Source organism: Muntiacus reevesi, chromosome 2, assembly GCF_963930625.1.
Source record: "Muntiacus reevesi chromosome 2, mMunRee1.1, whole genome shotgun sequence".
NCBI lineage: Eukaryota > Metazoa > Chordata > Mammalia > Artiodactyla > Cervidae > Muntiacus > Muntiacus reevesi.
In genome coordinates, this window is record NC_089250.1 from 109,437,955 (window position 1) to 109,460,908 (window position 22,954).

At 36.0% G+C, this 22,954-nt stretch overlaps 1 protein-coding gene and 1 non-coding gene across 5 annotated transcripts in view; one reads left to right on the forward strand and one right to left on the reverse strand.

Annotated features, from left to right (window-relative positions):
* Positions 1-22,954, forward strand: part of ADK (adenosine kinase) — a 536,060-nt gene that overhangs the window by 287,368 nt on the left and 225,738 nt on the right. The gene's annotated exons all lie outside the window — the stretch shown is intronic.
* Positions 7,067-7,173, reverse strand: LOC136162031 (U6 spliceosomal RNA). The gene has a single exon (XR_010661883.1). It is a non-coding gene; the product is annotated as a U6 spliceosomal RNA (small nuclear RNA).

Here is a 22,954-nt window from a genome sequence, read left to right on the forward strand (position 1 = left end):
CCAGGGCCAAGTATAACATCACAAAGGAAGCATTCAAAATAATGATGGATGATTTATCTTAACTATATAGGAAAGAGCTTGAAGGTCTCCCATTGGCCAAATTTGGGACAATTTGAGCATCAAGATAATTAAATACCATAATGAATTATGAACCTTTCGGAAAAAAGAGTGTTGTGAGATTATGCCAGTCGTCGGTGGAAGGGAGGAAGAAAAAGGAAGAAAACAAGAAAAAGAAGGCATCTTGCCTCCAGTAGATGCTGCAGGTTGAATGGCAGATGTGGAAGGTGTCGTGGAGTTGGAAAAAAGCAAAACTGAAAACAAACCTGACATTGTTTTGCAGCTTCCAGGGTAAAAATTAGATCAAGTAAAAATCATCAGTAGAGGCAACAGGTTAATGAGGAGGAGGATATTTACAGTAGCTCCCCAAAGAATGTTTATTAGTTGTAGGGTTGAAAAATAGCAATAATGCATTGAAGATGTCAAGCCCTAGTGATGAAAATTATCACCAATGACAGTCAGATAGCCAATGTATGTCTACTGATGAGGTTCTCTGAGGAGGACACAATGTCGCCTATGCAATATTCTGTCTAGAGTGCATTATCTCAACTTAATAATCAGGAGACATTAGAAAATGCACACTAATAGAGAAAGTCAGTACTAACAAGTGCAAATAAATAAAGCAAATGAAATAAAAATGTTAACAGGGGAACCAGAGTAAAAAGCATATGTATATGGGTGTTCTTGTACAATTTTTATTTTTGGAACTTTTCTACATTTAAAATTATTTCCAGTTGAAAATTCATATAATTTCTATGACAAACCAACACAGTATATTAAAAATCAGAGGTATTATTTTGCCAGCAAAGGTCCATCTAGTCAAAGCTATGGTTTTTCTAGTAGTTGTATATGAATGTGAGAGCTGGACCATAAAGAAAGCTGGGCGCCAGTGTACTGATACTTTCAAATTGTGATGCTGAAGAAGACTCTTGAGAGTCCCTTGGACTATGAGGAGATCAAACCAGTCAACAACCATGAATATTCATTGGAAGGATTGATGCTGGAGCTGAAGCTCCAGTACTTTGGCTACCTGGTATGAAGAGCCAACTCTTTGGAAAAGACCCCGATGCTGGCAAAAGGAGAGTGAAGGCAAAAGGAGAAAGGGTAGGTGAAGAATGAGATGGGTTTGATAGCATCACCAACTAATGGGACATAAATTTGATCGCATCACCAACTAAGGGGACCTAAATTTGAGCAAACCCTGGGGGATAGTAGAGGACAGAGGAGCCTGACATGCTACAGTTCAAAGAGTTGAACAAAACTTAGGAACTTAGCAACAACAAAATTCTTTAGTTACTGAGAAGAAATTGAAGAGAAAACCATCTTAAATTGGACTCAGATAGTGTACAGTCCAAACTGACAATTAGCCAATCTTTTTAGTGAATAGTTTTCAAACTTTTTAATTAGTAAACTGTTTTTGTGTTAACTGTGAAATATTTTATTATACTGACTTTGTGCTTCTTAAAGCATTAAATTATGATACCTAGAATCTCTTTGAGATTCACATATCAGTTTAATCTGTAGTTATATATAGCTAATATATATTATATATAATTTATAGTTAATATATAATTAGTGTCTATATATTATAGATATAATATATAATCAGTATCTGTAGGGAATTGGTTCAGGAACTACATCCCCCCCCCAAGGACATCAAAATCCTTGGATGCTAAAATTCCTTATATAAAATAGTATGGAACAGTCAGTCCTATCATGGTATTTGTCATATCAAGGTATTAATATCAAGGTGTTTCTGCATCTACATTTACAGAAGGCTGGCTGTATGGTTAATACATACTTAGAACTTGTAGTAAAGTATCTCAATTCTTTCCATTAATTCCAATCAATTTTTGTATGCATAAAAGAGATCATTAGAGTTTTTAGAAGAAACCTATAAACTTGTAAGACTAGTGGCCTTATTAATCATAATTCATATCTGTAATATTATAGAGATAGAGAAGGAGGAGATTAATAATATATCCGTCAGCTCTTTCAATCAAGATGGATATAATACGAAGGGATTTTAAGCCAAAGAGGATTTCATGAGAAAGAAAGGAGGAGAAATCCTCTAATGCCGAGGAGAATTTTTGTGGTCATCCGTAATCAATTATACAAACTATACAAATATAAAAGGAAAGCTTTGACATGTGATATTCTCAAACTTGGATATTCAGAAGAGTGATTTTATCCGTGCACTGGAAGCAAACACATCTCTCAGGACCATTCGTTTGTTCAGGTGCTTATCATGTGCTGGACAGTATTTTTAGACACTTAGAACATGACTGTGAATAAGGATTGTATTTATAATAGACAATATAGCGGAAAATGTTCTCTGAAGAACTGTTAATAATGGAACACATTTGTGTAGTGACACATATAGTTCTAGGATCTTTATGTATATTAGTTAATTAACCTTGTGAGTATTGGCACTGTTATCACCTCCATTTAACGGTTGAAGAAACTGAAACATGGGGATGTTACAGGTCTCACAGCTAGCATATGGCCAACCTTGAATTTGAACACATTGTGTAGGCTCCTGTGTTCAACCCTCTTTTTAAAAAAAAAATAAAACTTTTGAGATCACTGGAAATTCATTCATGTCATTGTAACAAATAATATAAAGAGATCTCATATACCTTTACACAGTTCCCCCAAAACACTGTACTGCAATACCACAACCAACATACTGACAATAATATAATCCAGGTACCAAACAGATCCATCACAATAATCTCTCATTGTCTTAGTTTAGGCTACTATATGAAAGTGCCACAGACTGGGTGGCTTAAACAATAGGATTTTATTTCTCACAGTTCTATAGGCTGGAAAGTCTAAGATCAGAGTGACAGTATAGCATGGTTGAGTTCTGATGAAGGTCTTTTTCTGACTTGCAGATGGCTGCCTTCTTGCTGTAGCCTTACACGCTGGAGAGAAGGGACTGTCTCTCTTGTCTGTTCTTACAAAGGCACTAATCCTTCTCATGAGGCTTCCATTCTCGTGACCTAATTACCTTGAGAAGCCTTACCTCAGAAACATTGCACTGAGAATCAGGGCTTCAGCATACAGAATTGTAGGGAACATAGACATTTATTATACAGCACTTATGTTATCTCTCTATAGCCACACCCACTTACCTTCTACCCCAATCCCTTCACATACCCCCTTAACCCTGGCAGCCACTAAACCTTTCTCTGTAATTCTGACATTTCAAGAATGTATAAATCTAATCATCCAGTATTTCACTTTTGAGATTAGCTTTTTTCACACAACATAATCCTGTAGAGAGTTATCTGGATTGTTGGCATTTATCAATAGTTCATTCTCTTTTATTAATAAATAGTTTGGTATGGAAGTGCCACAGTTTGTTTACTCATTGGAAGACGTCTAGGTTGTTTCTAGTTTGGTGCTATTATAAAAAAGTTTCTGTAAACATTTGTTTATATTTGTATTTATTTTTCTTAGCTACTTCTAAGTTTTATCCATCCCTTCCTATCTCTCAGTACACTGAATAGACAATAACTTGCTGGTGGGGTGACATTGAGAAGATGCCTGAAGGAATTAAGGGGAAATGCCTTGTAGCTATTTGAGGAAAGCACATTTCCAGCAGAGGGGAGCAGTTAAGAGGCTTTGAGGTAGGAGTATGCCTATAGTATTTACAGCACAGCAAAGGAGGCCATTGAGACACACCACAAACAGAATGAAAGCAGATGAACTCTGAAAAGCAGCTATGAGTCAAATCTATAAGATATGTAAGGTTTTAAATTTTCGTAAGATGGGACAGGCAACTATTAAAGAGTTTGAGTAAAGGAATGGCGTATTCTGTATTGTATTTGAAAACTCACTATAACTCCTAAGGAAAATAGATGGAACTTGAGCCAGGGAGAACAATAAGGAGGCTTTTACAATAATACTTGGCAAATACATGATGGTGGCTTGCACTAGTGGTAGAGCTGTTTAAGATGGGTCAGATTCTGGATATATTTTTGATAGATTGATTATTGGATATGAGAGAGAGAAGAGGAAAGGATGATTCAGTTTATCAAGTTCAGAATGATTTATAAAAACCATCAGATCACCTTACTTATTTATAGTAGTAAATATAACATCGCCCAAATATTTGTGTCTGACTAACTTGCACATTCCAACATCCGCTGGATCATCAAATAAGGAAGAGAGTTCCAGCAAAACATCTATTCTGCTTTATTGACTATGCCAAAGCCTTTCACTGTGTGGATCACAATAAACTGTGGAAAATTCTGAAAGAGATGGGCATACCAGACCATCTGACCTGCCTCTTGAGAAATCTGTATGCAGGTCAGGAAGCAACAGTTGGAACCAGACATGGAACAGCAGACTGGTTCCAAATAGGAAAAGGAGTACATCAAGGTTGTATATTGTCACCCTGCTTATTTAACTTATATGCAGAGTACATCCTGAGAAACGCTGGGCTGGATGAAGCACAAGCTGGAATCAAGATTGCCAGAGAAATATCAGTAACGTCAGATATGCAGATGACACCACCCTTATGGCAGAAAGTGAAGAAGAACTAAAGAGTTTCTTGATGAAAGTGAAAGAGGAGAATGAAAAAGTTGCCTTAAAACTCAACATTCAGAAAACTAAGATCATGGCATCTGGCCTCATCACTTCATGGCAAATAGACGGGGAAACAATGGAAACAGTGTCAGGCTATTTTGGGGGGCTCCGGTAGTTTGTGATAGACAGGGAGGCCTGGCGTTTTGCAGTCCATGAGGTTGCAAAGAGTCGGACATAACTGAGCGACTGAACTGAACTGAACCTGTATATTCTCTAGCCATAGATAAATTTGCATTGAGAACGCAGTATTTTCTCTGTGATGACATAGAATCAGAAGAAAGAGACTTTCAGTCCTTAGTAGCATGTGAACATACCTTCATCTCTTCATTAGGACCTGAAAAATGTGAAGTCCATTGTCCATAGTTCCCTGAACTCTTGTTGAATAGGTAGTATTAACATTTGCCTTTCTCTCTCTTTTATGACCTGTCAGCACTAACACAACTCCTAACTTCAACATAACCTTTCTCTAGATTTGTTAATATATTGAAACAAGCTATATTGCTTCTCTCTTATTTTGTTGTTTTATGGTTTACTAAAGGGCTGTATGAATATTCCTTGTTTACATGCTATTGAGTAATGTCTCACATTGTATCATTGTAATGGCAATAGTGATAAATTATAAACATGTTTTTCATTTGTATAAATTTAGTATTGCAATTAACATTGCTGAAGCTTTGTTTAGTGATATATCATTTATCCAGAATTGCCAAGGATAGTATTACATCTTAAAAAACAAAATACTGAGTAAGAACATCTTTAAATTTTTACTCTTTGAGATAAAGATGTTGCTGTATAAATTCATGATCTTTTTTATCAGTTCTATGAATATAATTGTTTTCTCCATGTCTCAAGATTTCATATACAGTATCTATTGTTTTATGGGTTTGTTGTATGCTTTTAAGTGACTCCGAAGAGCTATGTATTTTAAGTTCAGTTCAGTCGCTCAATCGTGTCCTACTCTTTGCAATCCCATGGACTGCAGCATGCCAGGCTTCCCTGTCCATCTCCAACTCCTGGAGCTTGCTCAAACTCATGTCCATTGTGTTGGTGATGCCATCCAACCATCTCATCCTCTGTCGTTCCCTTCTCCTCCCACCTTCAGTCTTTCCCAGCATCAGGGTCTTTTCAAATGAGTCGATTCTTCACATCACGTGGACAAAGTATTGGGAGTTTCAGCTTCAGCATCAGTCCTTCCAATGAATATTCAGGTTGGATCTCCTTGCAGTCCAAGGGACTCTCAAGAGCCTTCTCCAACACCACAGTTCAGAAGCATCATTTCTTCAGCGCTCAGCTTTCTTTATAGTCCAACTCTCATATCCATACATGACTACTGGAAAAAGCCATAGCTTTGACCAGATGGACCTTTGTTGGTAAAGTAATGTTTCTTCTTTTTAATATGCTGTCTAGGTTAGTCATAACTTTTCTTCCAAGGAGCAAGTGTCTTTTAATTTCACGGCTTCAGTCACCACCTGCAGTGATCTTGGAGCCCAAAAAGATAAAGTCCGTTACTGTTTCCATTGTTTCCCCCATCTATTTGCCATGAAATGATGGGACCGGATGCCATGATCTTAGTTTTCTGAATGTTGAGTCTTAAGCCAACTTTTTCACTCTCCTCTTTCACTTTCATCAAGAGGCTCTTTAGTTCTTCTTTGCTTTCTGCCATAAGGGTGGTGTTATCTGCATAGCTGAGATTACTGATATTTCTCCCGGCAATCTTGATTCCATCTTGTGCTTCATCCAGCCCGGCATTTCTCATGATGTACTCTGCATATAAGATAAACAAGTATGGTGACAACATACAGCCTTGACGTACTCCTTTCCCTATTTGTTTTTCTTTTTCTTTTTTTTTATTTTTATTAGTTGGAGGCTAATTACTTTACAATATTGTAGTGGTTTTTGTCATACATTGACATGAATCAGCCATGAATTTACATGTATTTCCCATCCCAATCCCCCCTCCCACGTCCCTCTCTACCCGATCCCTCTGGATCTTCCCAGTGCACCAGGCCCGAGCACTTGTCTCATGCATCCCACCTGGGCTGGTGATCTGTTTCACCCTAGGTAATATACATGTTTCGATGCTGTTCTCTCGAAACATCCCACCCTCACCTTCTCCCACAGAGTCCAAAAGTTTGTTCTGTACATCTGTGTCTCTTTTTCTGTTTTGCATATAGGGTTATCGTTACCACCTTTCTAAATTCCATATATATGTGTTAGTATACTGTAATGGTCTTTATCTTTCTGGCTTACTTCACTCTGTATAATGGGCTCCCGTTTCATCCATCTCATTAGAACTGATTCAAATGAATTCTTTTTAATGGCTGAGTAATATTCCATGGTGTATATGTACCACAGCTTCCTTATCCATTCGTCTGCTTATGGGCATCTAGGTTGCTTCCATGTCCTGGCTATTAAAAATATGGAACGCTTCACGAATTTGGATGTCATCCTTGCTCAGGGGCCATGCTAATCTTCTCTGTATCATTCCAATTTTAGTATATGTGCTGCCGAAGCAAGCACTCCTTTCCCTATTTGGAATCAATGTGTTCTTCCATGTCCAGTTCTATTGCTTCTTGACTTCCATACAGATTTCTCAGGAGGCAGGTCAGGTGGTCTGGTATTCCCATCTCTTGAAGAATTTTCCTCTGTTTCTTGTGATCCACACAGTCAAAGGCTTTGGCATAATCAGTAAAGCAGAAGTAGATGTTTTTCTGGAACTCTCTTGCTTTTTCTGTGATCTAACGGATGTTTGCAATTTGATCTCTGGTTCCTCTGCCTTTTCTAAATACAGTTTGAACATCTGGAAGTTCACGGTTCACGTACTGTTAAAGCCTGGCTTGGAGAATTTTGAACATTACTGAGTGCAGTTGTGCGGTAGTTTAAACATTCTTTGGCATTGCCTTTCTTTGGGATTGGAAAGAAAACTGACCTTTTCCAGTCCTGTGGCCGCTGCTGAGTTTTCCAGATTTGCTGGCATATTGAATGCAACACTTTCACAACATCATCTTTCAGGATTTGAAATCGCTCCACTGGAATTCCATCACCTCCACTAGCTTTGTTCATAGTGATGCTTCCTAAGGCCCACTTGACTTCACATTCCAGGATGTCTGGCTCTAGTTGAGTGATCACACCATCGTGGTTATCTGGGTCATGAAGATCTTTTTTGCATAGCTCTTCTGTGTATTTTTGCCACCTCTACTTAATATGTTCTGCTTTTGTATATAGATACTTTGTAATAACTTTGCCACTTCTGGGGCTGGTAATGAATCATCGTTAACCAACCTCCTTTCAGGATTTCTAATTTTTTAGGGTAGGTATGAAAAATCTAATTAGGTAGGTAGAATTTTTAGAAAAGAGGGAATAAATTGTAAATAATTTAGGTATTTGAGTACTCTGGGACCTTTTCAGCTCCGTGATTCTCTTTGTTACTCTGCATTCCTAAAAGGCTTTACAAAGTAAGTCAGCAGTATCTCCATATGTCATTTAATTTGAAGTCCTTTGGTTCAGTGGAAGCAAATACTGCCCATTATTAGCAACCTGACATATTCTGTTGATGAGAAAATGAGCAATTTGGATCATCCATAATTGTTTATACTGCAAACAGTGTATCAGAAATGTCATAGTTTCATTTCATTAAAAAATTTACATACACACAGATTTTAGAGTACTCATTCATGATGAAAGTCTACTTCCATACTGTTTGTGTTTGGAAACATTCAGTAGCCAGTCTTGAACTTAAAAATTTAATTGAATGCTTAAAGAATTACAAGTGTTCCTTTTCTTAGCTCTAATGCTAACCAGAGTGCTTTTCTAAACTGCTGAGAATGGACTGAAGATTCTGCTGAGGGCTGTAGATACTTATCTGCCTAATTGAGCCATCATTTGTTGACATGAGGGGAAAAACCACGTGACCTGCTTTAATGCATTTCTCAGTAACAGCAGGAGGCTAGAATGTAGCTCATTCAGAAGTTAAACAGCAGTAGTATTATTAGACATGTGAAAATAGCATTGGTTATGGAGTGGTTTAAATGAAAGGTGAATAGTAATATAAAAGGATATAATCTTATAAAGTATAGGGAGTGATTTTTTAAAAATCACTTGTTAGTTATTCATTAACTGTTTACTGATTTTTACACTTGCTAGGTATATTAAGGTAATTGTTGACTTCTCAAAATTGATTGTTAGTATAAATTAATGGTAAAATTTGAAATTGGTGCTTTATCATGCTATGCTAAAGCAGTGAAATATTATTGAATATTTCTGAATAGATAGGAATGTAGTAGGATCAAAACTTTATTGACTACATTAACCTCACCTGGAGTAAGAGACATTAGTTGGCTTTGAGGGCTTCCCTTGTGGCAATAGCAGTTAGCAGTGCTGAAACTTAGTTTAGTGATATATCACTTACCCAGAATTGTCCAGGACGGTAGTGCATCTTAACAAACAAAATACTGAGTAAGACTGTCTTTAAATTTTTACTCTTTCAGATAAAGATGTAGCTATATAAATTCATGATCTTTCTGTATCAGTTCTGTAAATATAATTGTTTTCTCCATGTCTCAAGATTTCATATACAATATCTTTGTTTGAATAGATTATCTACATTAACCTGACCTGGAGTAAGAGACACTAGTTACAAGGACAGTAGTCAGCAGTGTTACTTTAGTCTAGGTCAAGGTAAAAGAACATAGGAACCTTAACTAAGATACCAGTAAAAAAGTAGGAGATTATATAAGAGCCTTTGGAAAAAACTGTGTGACAGACCAAAACAAGTTAGAATTACCCTCCTGGATGTCTTGAGAGACTTGTGACTCCATTAGCAATCCAGAGGGAAAAAGGATTGTCTAGATACATAATAAGTTTGATTTAGGGCGTGTTGAATTAGGAAAGCCAATGCAATATGTGTAGGTAATCAAAATGCAGCTATGGTTCTTGGGAAGTGAGTTGGAGCTAAAGGTGAATATCTGTGAGTCAGCCATAATGGTAGATTTGGTAAAGCTTCTAGAGTATTGAGATTATTGAGAGAAAAAAATACACAATACCAAAAGCAGTACTTTGAAAAGTGCTTCCTAAGTGGTGAATGAAGAATTAATAATCAACTGAGAAGAAGAGCCGGGCACAGTACCGTCCATGGAGTCGCAGAGCCAGACATGACTTAGTGACTGAGCAACAACGGCAGACAAGATACAGAAGAACGACTTTAAAAAATGAGAACTCATCACAGGGAAACCACTTACAGACTTTTATACCACTGGTGGCAGTTTAAAAAAAGTCACTAGAGCTAAGGGTAGTCTGGGAGATATTTGATCTCAGTCTGCAATGAATTAAATACAGCAATCAAGAGAAAGTATTTAGGAACTTTTTAGCAAGTTCACTGTTGCTAAATGTCAGTTTAGTTCCTCATTGAATAGGCAGTGGACAACTTCACATGTTGGGAAACACCTGTGGTAGATTTCTGATGGTATAGTCTATAAACAAGTCTTGTACAGTAGTGCCATATAAGAGTTCATATTGGAGTGACTTAAAAAATCCAACTTGTCTTTTACCACAGGGAGTTTGATATGCACTCCACCAGAGAGATAGTGATAGTAGACAGATTACATAGAGTTAAAGAGTGTTGGATGACAATAAAAGTTTAAAGACATAATAGATCTGAGTTTGTATGTTATCTGAATAAGATATGATAGAAGTCTGATAATGGAAATGGAAGAATTATAACTAACAGATGGAATGAAATCAAAGGCATATAGATGAAGGCTTTATTGTTGGAGGAAATTTTACACTTATTTAGTATTTTGTGTGTTGTTTTTATTAGATATTTATTTTGGTCCTCACGGGAATCCAGTGAGTTAGGCAGAGTATAATTTCTATAATTCATTCCCGTTTACATGGAAGAAAATGGAGAAAAAAATCAGATTCCTTGAGGCTTCCCTAGTGGCTCAGATGGTAAACAATGCCTGCAATGCAGGAGACCAGGTTTGATCCCTGGGTTGGGAAGATATTCTGAAACTGGGAATGTCTACTCACTCCAGTATTATAAATAAATGGTATAATGAATTTAGTTTATGAATAACTAGCTCTCCACCTGAAAGACAAAAATTCAGGTGCTTTATCCATGATCACATGGTTAGAGAATAGAAATATTTTGATGCCTGTTTTATACTAATAATTGCTATCATGTTTGAAAATAAGAAAAGATATTTGAAAAAATAATGGCTGAAAACTTCCTAAATTTGTTGAAAAACACTAATCTACATGTCTTAGAATTTCACTGAATGTCAGGTGATATAAATGCAAAGATGAAGTGAAGTGAAGGTACGTAATAGTAAAAATGTTGGAAAACAAGTAGAGAAAAGAAATTGTTAAAAAAAGCAAAGGAAAAAATAGTCATCACATAAAAGGGAACACCAATAAGATTTTAAGCTGACTTCTCATCAGAATAAATAGAGACCAGAATATAGATGGTAAAGAATCCACCTGCAATGTGGGAGACCTGGGTTCGATCCCTGGGTTGGGAAGATCCTCTGGAGGAGTACATGGCAACCCACTCCAGTACCTACTAGCTCTCCTTTCTTCTCTGAAAGACGTAAAATTATATAAAGTAATACATATAAAAATGCATTCCTGAGTTTGTCGCATACATATAGGCTTAATATGTAATAGTAATAGCATAAGAGAGAGGAGTAAATAGAGCTGTACAGAAATAAAGTTCTATATCTTACTAGAATTAAGTTAATATGAATCTGAGTTAGATATAATTAAGATGCATATTGTAAGTTTTAAGGCAACCAAGGAGAAAATCACAAAAATTACAGTTTAAAGTCATTAAAAGACCATAAGCATAAAATCAGTTCATTTGAGGAAGAATAGTCTTTTCAAAACATTGCAGCTGAAATAGGACATTCATAGGTCCAAAATTGAGCCTTATACAAAAATCCTCATACCTTATATAAAAATCAAGTCAAAATGGGTCACAGACTTTAATGTAAAAAGGAAATTATAAAACTTTCAGGGAAAAAATGGGTGCAAATCTTATCAATGTAGGACTAAGCAAATTTCTGTTCTATATTGTACTAGAAGTACTAGTCAAATCAATTAAGCAGGAAAAATAATGGACAGCTGGAAGAGAAAGTAAAACTATCTGCTGTAGACTATTTGTGTCCCGTCAGAATTCATTTGTTGAATGCTAATAATTTAATCTTCAATGTATTTAGAGGTATGGTTTTTGAGAGTTGATTGGGCTGTGAGGACAGAGCCCTCATAGGTGATATTAGTGCACTTAAAAAAAGAGGCACGAGAGGGATCCCTTGCCCTTTCTTCCGTGTAAGGACATAACGAAAAGATGCCCATCTATGAAACAGGAAGCACGCCCTCATCAAACACTTGATCTTGCTCTTCCCAAATTCCAGAAATTTAAGAAATAAATTTGTTTTTTTCCAAGCCACTCAATCTTTGGTTTTTTTCTTATAGCAGTCTGAATTGACTAAAGACATTGTATTTGAAGATAGTGTGTGATTTCTCATGTAGAAAGTTTTAAGGCATCCACTAAGAGGGGGAGGGGGAAGAGGAAAAGGATATGATAAACATAAATTAGAAATTAATGAAATAGAAAATACAGGCTTAAACCTAAAACCTAGCTGTTTTAAAAAGTAATCAAGGTAGATAATATTATCTGATAATGCTAATAAAGTGAAAAACAGGAAAGAGCCCATTAGCAATGAAAATGATGTTTAATCAGTAAAGAGAGGAAAAATTGGGGCCAGTATATTTAAAAGTTTGATACATTCTGAAATTTTCTCATTTGTCTTATATATTATCTTCATAGTTAGCCATACTCATGGCTATAAATACCCTTCATAGAGGGTTGTGATTTCCAAATGAAGTTTTTTCATGTATGCCTCTTTTCTAATTTTCAAATGTAATACCCACTGCATGCATTGGAGAAGGAAATAGCAACCCTCTCCAGTGTTCTTGCCTGGAGAACACCAGGGACGGGGGAGCCTGGTGGGCTGCCGGTCTGTGGGGTCACACAGAGCCAGACATGACTGAAGTGACTTAGCAGCAGCAGCAGCAGCAATACCCGCTAGTTAGTTGATATATGCCAACGGTAGTCTTGAAACACCGTTGATCTTGTTTCTCCCTTATGTCTAATACATTTCTGTACATGGCATCACTATAAGGTTTGGCTCAGTGCTCACTGGCCGAATCCTAAAAGTCATCCTTCTTTATTCCCTTTCCTTCAAGAAGTATCTGTCTTTAAACTTTATCAGGAATGCATCTATTTTTCTTTTATTTGCAACTACCTTTCTATTTTAAAACTTTAGTATTTTTTTTACTGTAGGCCTACTGCATCAACTGATCTCCCCAGTTTTACCTTTTTAACTCTTTCTAAACCATTCTCCACAGAATAATAGGAGTTATCTTTTTAAAATGCATATCAGTGTATGTCATTTACTGTTTAATTTTCTTGCATAGTTGCCAGTTGCTTATAGAATAAAGTCTGAACTTTATGCGATGATATATAATATCCTACATGTTTTATTGCTTTCTCTTACCGGTCATATCATCTTATTACATTCTTCCCTCATTGACCATTTTTTAAACATCTAAATTCTTTTCTTTTTCAAGTCCTTCACTCTTATTCCTTCTTCCTAGAATACTCTTGGCCAGTGGTCCCCAATGTTTTTGGCACTAGGGACTGATTTTGTGGAAGACAAGTTTTCTTTGGATCAGAGGTTAGGTGGATGGTTTCAAGCATATTACACTTATTGTGCTCTTTATTTCTAATCTAATGCTGCCTCTGATCTGACGAAGGTACCAGTCTGCAGCCCAGAGATTGAGAGTCCCTGCTCTTGAGTCATGTTTTCTAAGAGCTGACTCATACATACTCTTCAGCTTTCAACTCAGATATCATTCTTTTAGCAAGACATTTTCTGGCCACCTGTGTAAAATTGCTTCTTCCTGCCTTTGTTATTATATACCTCTAACATACTCCCCATTCATTATATAATCATATTTGTTACCTTTTTTGAGTCATATCAGTTGGTAATTATCTTTATTTCTCCAAAGATCCTAACTAGATGAGAAGGTAAGCAAAGTTCTTGCCTGTCTTAATAACCACATTAACTCTGGCACCTAGCACAGTGCCTAGTATTTAATTATATTCAGTATGCATTTGTAGAATATTATTTTTCTTTTTGTATACTGCCCAGTGCTCACCACATTGTTAACAACTAGAGGAGAGTGGAAAAGTTGACTTAAAGCTAAGGATTCAGAAAACTAAGATCATGGCATCCGATCCCATCACTTCATGGCAAATAGATGTGGAAACAGTGGCAGACTTTATGTTTTTGGGCTCTAGAATCACTGCAGATGGTGACTGCAGCCATGAAATTAAAAGACGCTTGCTCTTTGAAAGGAAAGTTATGACCAACCTAGAAAGCATGTTAAAAAGCAGAGATATTACTTTGCCAACAAAGGTTCGTCTAGTCAAGGATGTGGTTTTTCCAGTAATCATGTGTGGATGTGAAAGTTGGACTGTAAAGAAAGCTGAGTGCCGAAGAATTGATGCTTTTGAAGTGTGGTGTTGGAGAAGACTTTTGAGAGTCCCTTGGACTGCAAGGAGATCCAACCGGTTCATCCTAAAGGAGGTTAGTCCTCAGTGTTCATTGGAAGGACTGATGCTGAAGCTGAAATTCCAATACTTTGTCCATGTGATGTGAAGAATTGACTCATTTGAACAGACCCTGATGCTGGGAAAGACTGAAGGTGGGAGGAGAAGGGGACGACAGAGGATGACATGTTTGGATGGCATCACCAACTCAATGAACATGAGTTTGGGTGAACTCCGGGAGTTGGTAATGGACAGGAAGGCCTGGCGTGCTGTAGTCCATGGGGTCACAAAGAGTCGGACAGGACTGAAGGACTGAACTGAACTGATATATACATATATGAACAGATACTGTATCTCTTTTGAGTTTCTTTGTTGTTTTATAGTGGGTCTATTCCTTCCTTTCTCCCTTTTTTAGGTCATATAATCGTTTATATTATTGATTTGTCTTCAGTTTCATGTGGGCATGTTCAAATGTGTGCCTATGGTCAATGTTCTTTTCTCCCTAAGTATGTATCTTTTGAATAAAAGCTCTCAACTTTCTATCGTTATCACCTTTTAAAGAACCCTTTTATATATTCCACAGAATGCCTCTTGTTTTCTTCTTGTTGTTAGGTTAGATTGCCCAATTAGGTGTCAGATAAATTTGCTGCTTTTGGCACACTTTCTGAACCAAAATTTTAATTCTAGAGCTTAGGGTCAGCATTTTCCAAGTGTGTTAAACTGTAATCCTTTATAAAATGTTATATGTAAAATAGTGAGTAATTTTGAATTTACTAAAAAGCTGAGAAAGTTATTACTTTGGCTTTCCCCAAGATGACTTAAAGTTTATCAAAAAGGATTATGGAAAGAACAGATTTATAGCAGCTGTCTGATATATGCCCAGAATCCCCATGTTCAACTAAAACCGCCTTGCCCTAGGCTTTCTAGAGCATAATGCCCGTAGCAAGTAGCTTTCAACAGCTTTTTCAGGAAGCAATATTTTCCTTCAGTAAAAGGGTCACTGTACTGTTTTTCTTTTTCTTTCTCCTGTCTTATCTTTTGAGTTCAGGAAGTACTTTAAATTTACAGGCAGCTTTGAAGGCATGAAGCAGGTTCAGGCCTAGAAGTATTTCCTGTTATGGCATTAATCTAATTCCATGAAAGTAGAGCTGATTTTTCATCTGTAAAGTAGATAAAGTGCCTAGAGCAGCCGACCATTATTCTGGGTTATCATGATAAAGAGGCTTAGTTTTGACACGAAAGAGTTTATCAGCCTAACCAGTGGAAGATTTCATCCTTTTTGTTGAAAGATATATTAATGGATTATAATCTGTCTTGGCTTCCAAAAGAGAAAATTCTCCTTCATATTGAAATTGTTTACTTAATTCAGCAAATACAGTTTTCATGTTTATAAAATGTGTATTACACAGTAAATCAAGACAACATATTAAGGGCATCACATAAAATTAAATGTTAGAACATTTTTTTCTTAGTGTTCAAATTAATGTCCCAATTTGAAATAACCACAACTTCTCCAAACGAATCAATATGACTTAATTTTAGTATATAAACATGTATAATTTCCTATAACCATTTATGTTTGGTATTAGTAATTCATGTTATTAGGTCATATAAAGTCTTCTATCAACTTATATAAATACTTTTCTCATAACAGTGTATTCCGTTTAATAGTCAAATAGTTATTTGTTTACTTAGGTTATTATGGACTTTGAGTATATAAAGCAGGCAAATAATATGTAATTCGAAAAGTACAAGTTCATCTTTTTCCCATTTCTGCCACCTATTTCCCCACTAGGCTAAGATGTTTAGATTAATCCTAGTACTTTGTTATAGGTTGAAGAATTTTTTTTTGTTTCAAAATTGATTCCACACTGGACATATTTACAATGTTTTTTTGAATAATAATAGCTTATTTTAACATATCCTCCTACACGGTAGTACGTTATGTGTTTACTCCCCTTGATACTTCTCTGTGTTAAATTCTGTTACCTCCTTGGAAAATGGGGCTTCCCTGGTGGCTCAGCAGTAAAGAATATGCAAGCAATGTGGGAGTCTGAGGTTTGATCCCTGGGTTGGGAAGATCCCCTGTAGAAGGGAAGGGCTACCCACTCCAATATCCTGGCCGGAGAATTCCATGAACTATACAGTCCCTGGGGCCACAAAAAGTCGGACATGACTGAACAACTTTCACACTTCACTTGGAAAATACAGAACCTGAAGTTAGAAGAGGTTAAATAGTTTGCTCAAGATCACCCAACTAGTAAGTGATGGATTTGGGACTGGAACTCATGCCCTCATTATAGATTTATAGAAGTAAACAGTCATTTCCCAGTTCTGCCTTTTATACCTGACAGGAACAAAGATTCTACTTACCACTTATTTCATAGTTAATGAGAAAATTGCTAAAACTTTACCATATTCTAATGAGATGATACCTAGTTTTATGTACATTTTGTTTAAAATAAGTGAACTGTCTATTCATGCTGCTAAACCAAAATAAAGACATTGCTTTGTTGTTGAAATGAATATTTTAAAATGTAGGTCATCTGAATGTGGAGAATTTCTGGTCCAATCAGAGATACACTGAGCATTAAACTTGTGATTAGGAAATTTGGAGTTTTGTTGTGGTCTCATTAATTCAAAGTACAGTTGTCTGTGATTACCATATTTCAAAAGGGGTTTGAATACTATCCATTCTATCATAAAGGATTTGGGGAAGTTAGTATGAGATTTCATGTTAAATTTATTAATTGAAACATTATTCATTGAGTCTGCCTACTGTGTGTATTCTGTTAAGTAATGTGACAGGTACAATGTAGAAAGCATGGGTGCTATCTTTATTGAACTATCAGTCTTTTAGGAAGGATGAGATCTATTGCAATATAAATTGACAAATGCTTACTTAGTATATGTGAGGGTCTCCTTAGCTAATCTGTGAAAAGTAACAAGTTAAGTATAATTCCATCAACCTTATACTAATCTATAGCTCTGTAAACTCAAGGCCTTACATCTCCTTTCTGAAAACACATACATATACATATACCCAAAGCAGAGGTTTTAATAAGAATGTGAAAAAATGTTCAGCTTCATTAAGGATCAGAGAAATGTAAATCAAAACCACAATGAGATTCATCTTCACACTCAGTAGCATTTCCATAATCAAAATAATAGATAATCAAGTGTTGACAAGGATGTGGAGAAAGTGGAACTTCATGAAATACTGCTGGGAATGTGCCAGTTCCTTAAAAGGCTAAACATAGAGTGACCATATGACTCAGCAATTCCAGTCCAGGCATATACACTGGAGAAATAAAAACTTTTATCTATGTAAAAATTTGTACACAAATGTTCGTAGCAGCATTATTCATAATAGTCAAAAATTAGAAATAACTCAAATGTCCATAAACTGATAAATGTATTATAATCTCTGGATTTATACACTGGAGTGAAAGTGAAAGTTGCTCAGTTGTATCTGTCTCTGTGTGACCCCATGGACTGTACAGTTTATGGAATTCTCCAGGCCAGAATACTGGACTGCATAGCCATTGCCTTCTCCAGGGGATCTTCCCAACACAGGGATCGAACCCAGGTCTTCTACATTACAGGTGCATTCTTTATCAGCTGAGCCCCCAGGGAAGCCCAAGAACACTGAAGTGAGTAGTCTTTCCCTTCTCCAGGGGATCTTCCTGACCCAAATCGAACTGGGGTCTCCTGCATTGCAAGTGGATTTTTACCCAGCTGAGCTACCAAGGAATATTATTTAGCATTAAAGAGGATCAAATATTGGCACATGCTACAACATGAGTAAACCTTAAAAATATTATTCTAAGTGAAAGAAGCAATTTACAAAGTGCCAGAAATGCATAATCACACTTACATGAAAATTCCAGAATTTGATAGAGACAGAATTTAGGTTGGTAGCTGCCTGGCAGGGTGTGGAGGGGAACTGTGGGGAGTGGGGAGATAGTGATGGGTGATGGAGACTGACTACTGGGTACAGGTTTTCTTTCGGAGATTACAGAAGCATTCTAAAATTGACTGTGGTGATGAGTGTACACCTCTGTTAATATACTAAAACCTTTAGATTGTGTACTTTAAATGTGTGCATTGTCTGGTCTGTGAGTTAGATCTCAATAAAGCTATGATTTAAAAAGTAAAATGAAAAAAAAAATAAAAAGTAAAATGTAAAATAAAACAAAACATGATGTTCAGAATGTTTAGACTACTTAGACCTGTTGGCACACCTAAGAACAAAGTATCTAAAACATTAGTACTTAGAGGTCTACTTGTTTGTAGTATTAAAGGCATAGAATTAGAGAAGGGCACGTTGGAATGTGTAATGTAAAAGTATTATTGTTATTTTTTATTATTTTCATAAAAACCATGGTAGTGTTAATTTACTTACTCTCTGTAGTCCCATTGGTTAAGTAGACTACAGTACTTAGAATGAGTCAAATATTAGTAATCCACTGATGAAGAATTCATATCAGAACTTTATAGAACATCTGTCATTTGTCTCTCCATTTCAGGCAAGTGCAGGTGACCTAACTGTTAACATGATGATTTCTTTGGCACTTCGTCAGTCATTTGCCAGATTATCCAACGTGAGCAAATGATCAATATAGCCAAAGTGTATTTGTAATTTTGTTGCTTAGAGCTTAAAATGCATTTCACCACAGGAAGTATACCCCTGTGCAAAAACTGGTTAATTCCCCACAATATTTTGTAAACAATATAACTAATTTAAAGCATTATTTAGGTAGGCAGTGAAAGAGGAGGAAGAAAAGTCTCTTTCCTGAGGATAAATCCTGGCTCTGAGGTTTTACACTTTTAGTGGGAAATATTTGTCTGTTTTGTGATGAACACATATTTGGGGGTTAAATAAACTCACGAGTCTTCTGTTTCATCCCAGTCATATAACTGATTTTGTTGTGTTGTTGTGTTAATCGCTCAGTCGTGTCTGATTCTTTGTGACCCCATGGACTGTAGCCTGCCAGACTCCTCTGTCTGTGGAATTCTCCAGGCAAGGATACTGGAGTAGGTAGCCATTGCTTTCTCCAGGGCATCTTCCCTACCCACGGATCAAACCTACATCTCTGGCATTGCAGGAAGATTGTTTACAGTCTGAGCCACAAGGGAATCCCCATTTAACCCATGTTTGTGTACTCACTTGTGTCTGACTCTTTGTGACCCCATGGACTGTAGCTTCTCTGCCCCCAGTCCCTGTGTCCATGGAATTTTCCAGGCAAGAATGTTGGAGTGGGTTGCCATTTCCTTCTTCGGGGAATCCTCCCAACTGAGGGATCAAACCCACATCTCTTGAATCTTTCTTTCATTGGCAGGTGGATTCTTTACCACTAGCGCCACCTCGCCACCTCGGAACTTTTAAAAGAAGCTATTCCTTTGAAATTCAGAATTAAGGGATTTACATCCTTTTTCTTCAGCAAGAAGAGAAGGAGGTGATGGTCATTAATCCTGATCCATTACTTTTCATGAAAAATGCAACATTTTTCCTGTATTGGTTCATTTGTCTGACTGCTTTATTTCCCACCAGAAATCACAAACTCCATTTCGTGTGAGAGTATAATAATTTTCATAACTTCTGCTTATAAGGGCACATACACACAGAAGATTACAGATATGTATTAGAAAAGAAGTAATAAGACATTGAGAATAAATATCCTGGTAGAATTAGTTTCTTCAATGGCATAATTACTAATTTCGAAAAACAAAAGTAAACAGTGATGTAAAGTCATTGCATGCACATTTAATTTTTACATGCCTGCCCCAAAAAAGTTTTTTTCTCTCCCTATTATCACATGAAAATTATAGATGTAATACACAGCCTCTGTTGAAAAAACCTTCCATTAAAATCAGCTGCCCCTTTGAGTGATTAATATCTTAATAACAAGTGTGAATATCATTAATGTATCTACATTTAATTTCATTATTAACACCTCATGTTTCTTATTATTCGTTCCTCAGATGAAGAGTTTTCCAGTTTATAGCTAAGTGGCAATTATATTTTTTAAAATTTAATAAAGAGCAAGATGCTGTTGGTAGTACTAATAATTCATATGTAAGTTTAAACATGCTTTTATATTCATTCTTTTATGTATTTGTCCACTATTATTCCATATTTTAAGTGCTTTTGAGTGAACAAAAGTGGTTGGAATACAAAAGAAGCTACTTGGAATGTCTGTAATATCACATGCCCTAGTATGTTTACACCTGCTTGAAAGAAAGTAAATTATTTCCTGAGAACCCCACAGTTACATAGCTAGTCCCACCTCTGATCTGCTCTGAGACATTTAACCTCTCTTAACCTTGGTTTCCTTATTTAGAGGAAGTGGCTGTTGAGCTTTATACCTAAATCATAAAGTGAGTGCAAGTAATTGTTTACTGAGAATTCTAAGAAAGGGTAATGGAAAATGTCAAGTATAAATGAAAGAGTTATAACTGCTCTCCTCTCTCAAAGGAATTGCAGTTGAGTTGTTGAACTATCATTTTTAAAACTTTTGAAAAAGAGTTGTTTAAGTAAAAATACATACAAGATTTGCTTTGTTATCTCAATAGTGATTTTGAATTAATTGAAGCATACAGCATAAACATTTTATTATTATTATTACATTGAAATAGTAGATTAGCAAAACCCAGTGAAGAATTTGGGAATAAGTTTTGCCAGGTGAACCATAAAATGGATGGTACATACTTTGAAGGGCTTTAACTTTTTCTTTTTTCTTTCATACTGATTTAAGATTGATAATTTATCTCCTTACTCATTCTAATTACTTGAAATTGGGGAGGGGGGCATCCTGCCACTAATTGTGTAAACTTTTTGCAAGTTATTTTCTCAGAAATCCTTCCAACCTTCCCCCCTCCTTAATATGCTAATGTTCATTTTGAATTTGTAAGAGGGAGCCATGCAGCTCTTAAAATTCATTTGCCACTCAAGTCTTTTTTCCAAAGAGAGCTTGTTAACCTCTCCTCTGGAAGAGATTGTGAATGCTAAGATAGGTTGTATATGGAAGAATGGGTGGGACGTTGTGGTAGAAAAAGAGTATGGTAGAAAATATAAAAGTTGGAAGGACCTTATATTTCACAGTTAAAAGTATAAGCTCTATACTGTAAGCATTTGGGAACTATGAAATCTTTTTAGGAGAAATGTGGTATAAGACTAATTTGGAAGAATACTAGTGAGACATTAGATAATTGTCCATTTGTTTTTCACCATTTATGCTAGTGGTTCCCAAATATGTAAAATGAATGAAATACGGAAGAAAAAGCTTCAACTTTTCTTCAGTTTCTTGTTGCTTTTAGAGCATGGAAATACTCTGAGATATTTTTAAACCTGTTTCATCAACTATTATTTTCTCTATTTTATATACTACAATGATTTTAAGCACACTTTTACCAAAAGTGTAAATGATTACTCTCAAAACACCTCATGTTCCTCATTTGTGTTGGGAAAGCTTTGGGGTTTTGTTTTTGGTTCCTTAATGCTTTAGTGAAAGCATTTCATATCATCTACCCTTCCAGTAATAATTTCTATCAGACATCTATTATTATGTTCATAATGAATATTAACTTATTAGCTATACTATTTGCTAACTTTATTTAAACATCCTTCTGTTTCCCTATTTGCCAGAAGATTGTAGGAGAAATTGGCTACAGCCTACTCATTAATACTAGGATGCTGAATGAAGATGAACTTTAAGATTTGGCTAATATCCTACTACTCTGTCAATTTCCAGCCTTAGTTCCTTCATCTTTAAAATAGAGGTGATGATAGCACTTTGCTCAAAAAGTTGTCAGAAGTTAATAAATACATGGGAATTTCCTGGCAGTCCAGTGGTTAGGACTCCACACTTACTGACTAAAGCCTGGGTCATGTCAGGGAAATACAATCCCTCAAGCCAGCATGGCCAAAAAAGAAAGAAAGAAACAAAGAAAAAAGAAATATATAAAAGTGCTTAGCCTAACACATGTTAACTGCTCAATGAATGATTCATAATGCTGTTAATTATCATTTCCTTCTAAGAGCCTATAGTGCAGAAGAAAAAGTTGGAGCTCCTAGAGTTAGATAGGCTTGTATTCAAATTCTAATTCTGTCACCTGTTAGTTATATGACCTTGGACAGCTCAACCTTAGCTTTCCTACCTGGAAATAGAAATGATAATGTTTAGTTCATTAGATGATAAGCATTAAATCAGGCAGCATTTATCGGGCATATGATAAATTTCATTATATGCCACTTCCTCTTCTATGTAAACTTTCTAGGCTTCTTGTCTTACCCCAGGTGTTAAGCAAGATTTATATTAAAACCGTGTCCTCTCCTTTTTGTAACACACCTCAGTGCCAAGTGAAGTGCTCTGTTCATAAACTAATAAAGTTTTCGTTGACAGTTTAGAACTCCTCTTCGGTGTTTCTCGATGATTAGTCCCCTTTAGTTGAAAGGTGATGTTTAAGCCAAGAATTGTTAGACACATTCACTGCAATTCAGACTTGTGTATTTTATATACTCACTTACAATAATGTATACTGGTTTTCTTAATTTATAAAATGCCCATTTTTCCAGTTAAAAAGCAGAGGCACACATTCTTTGAAAATGTATAATAATTGTGTGATTTGGAATGAGATTTTCATCAGCCTGGGTTCAACCAGAGAAAGAGAACCAATAGATACATT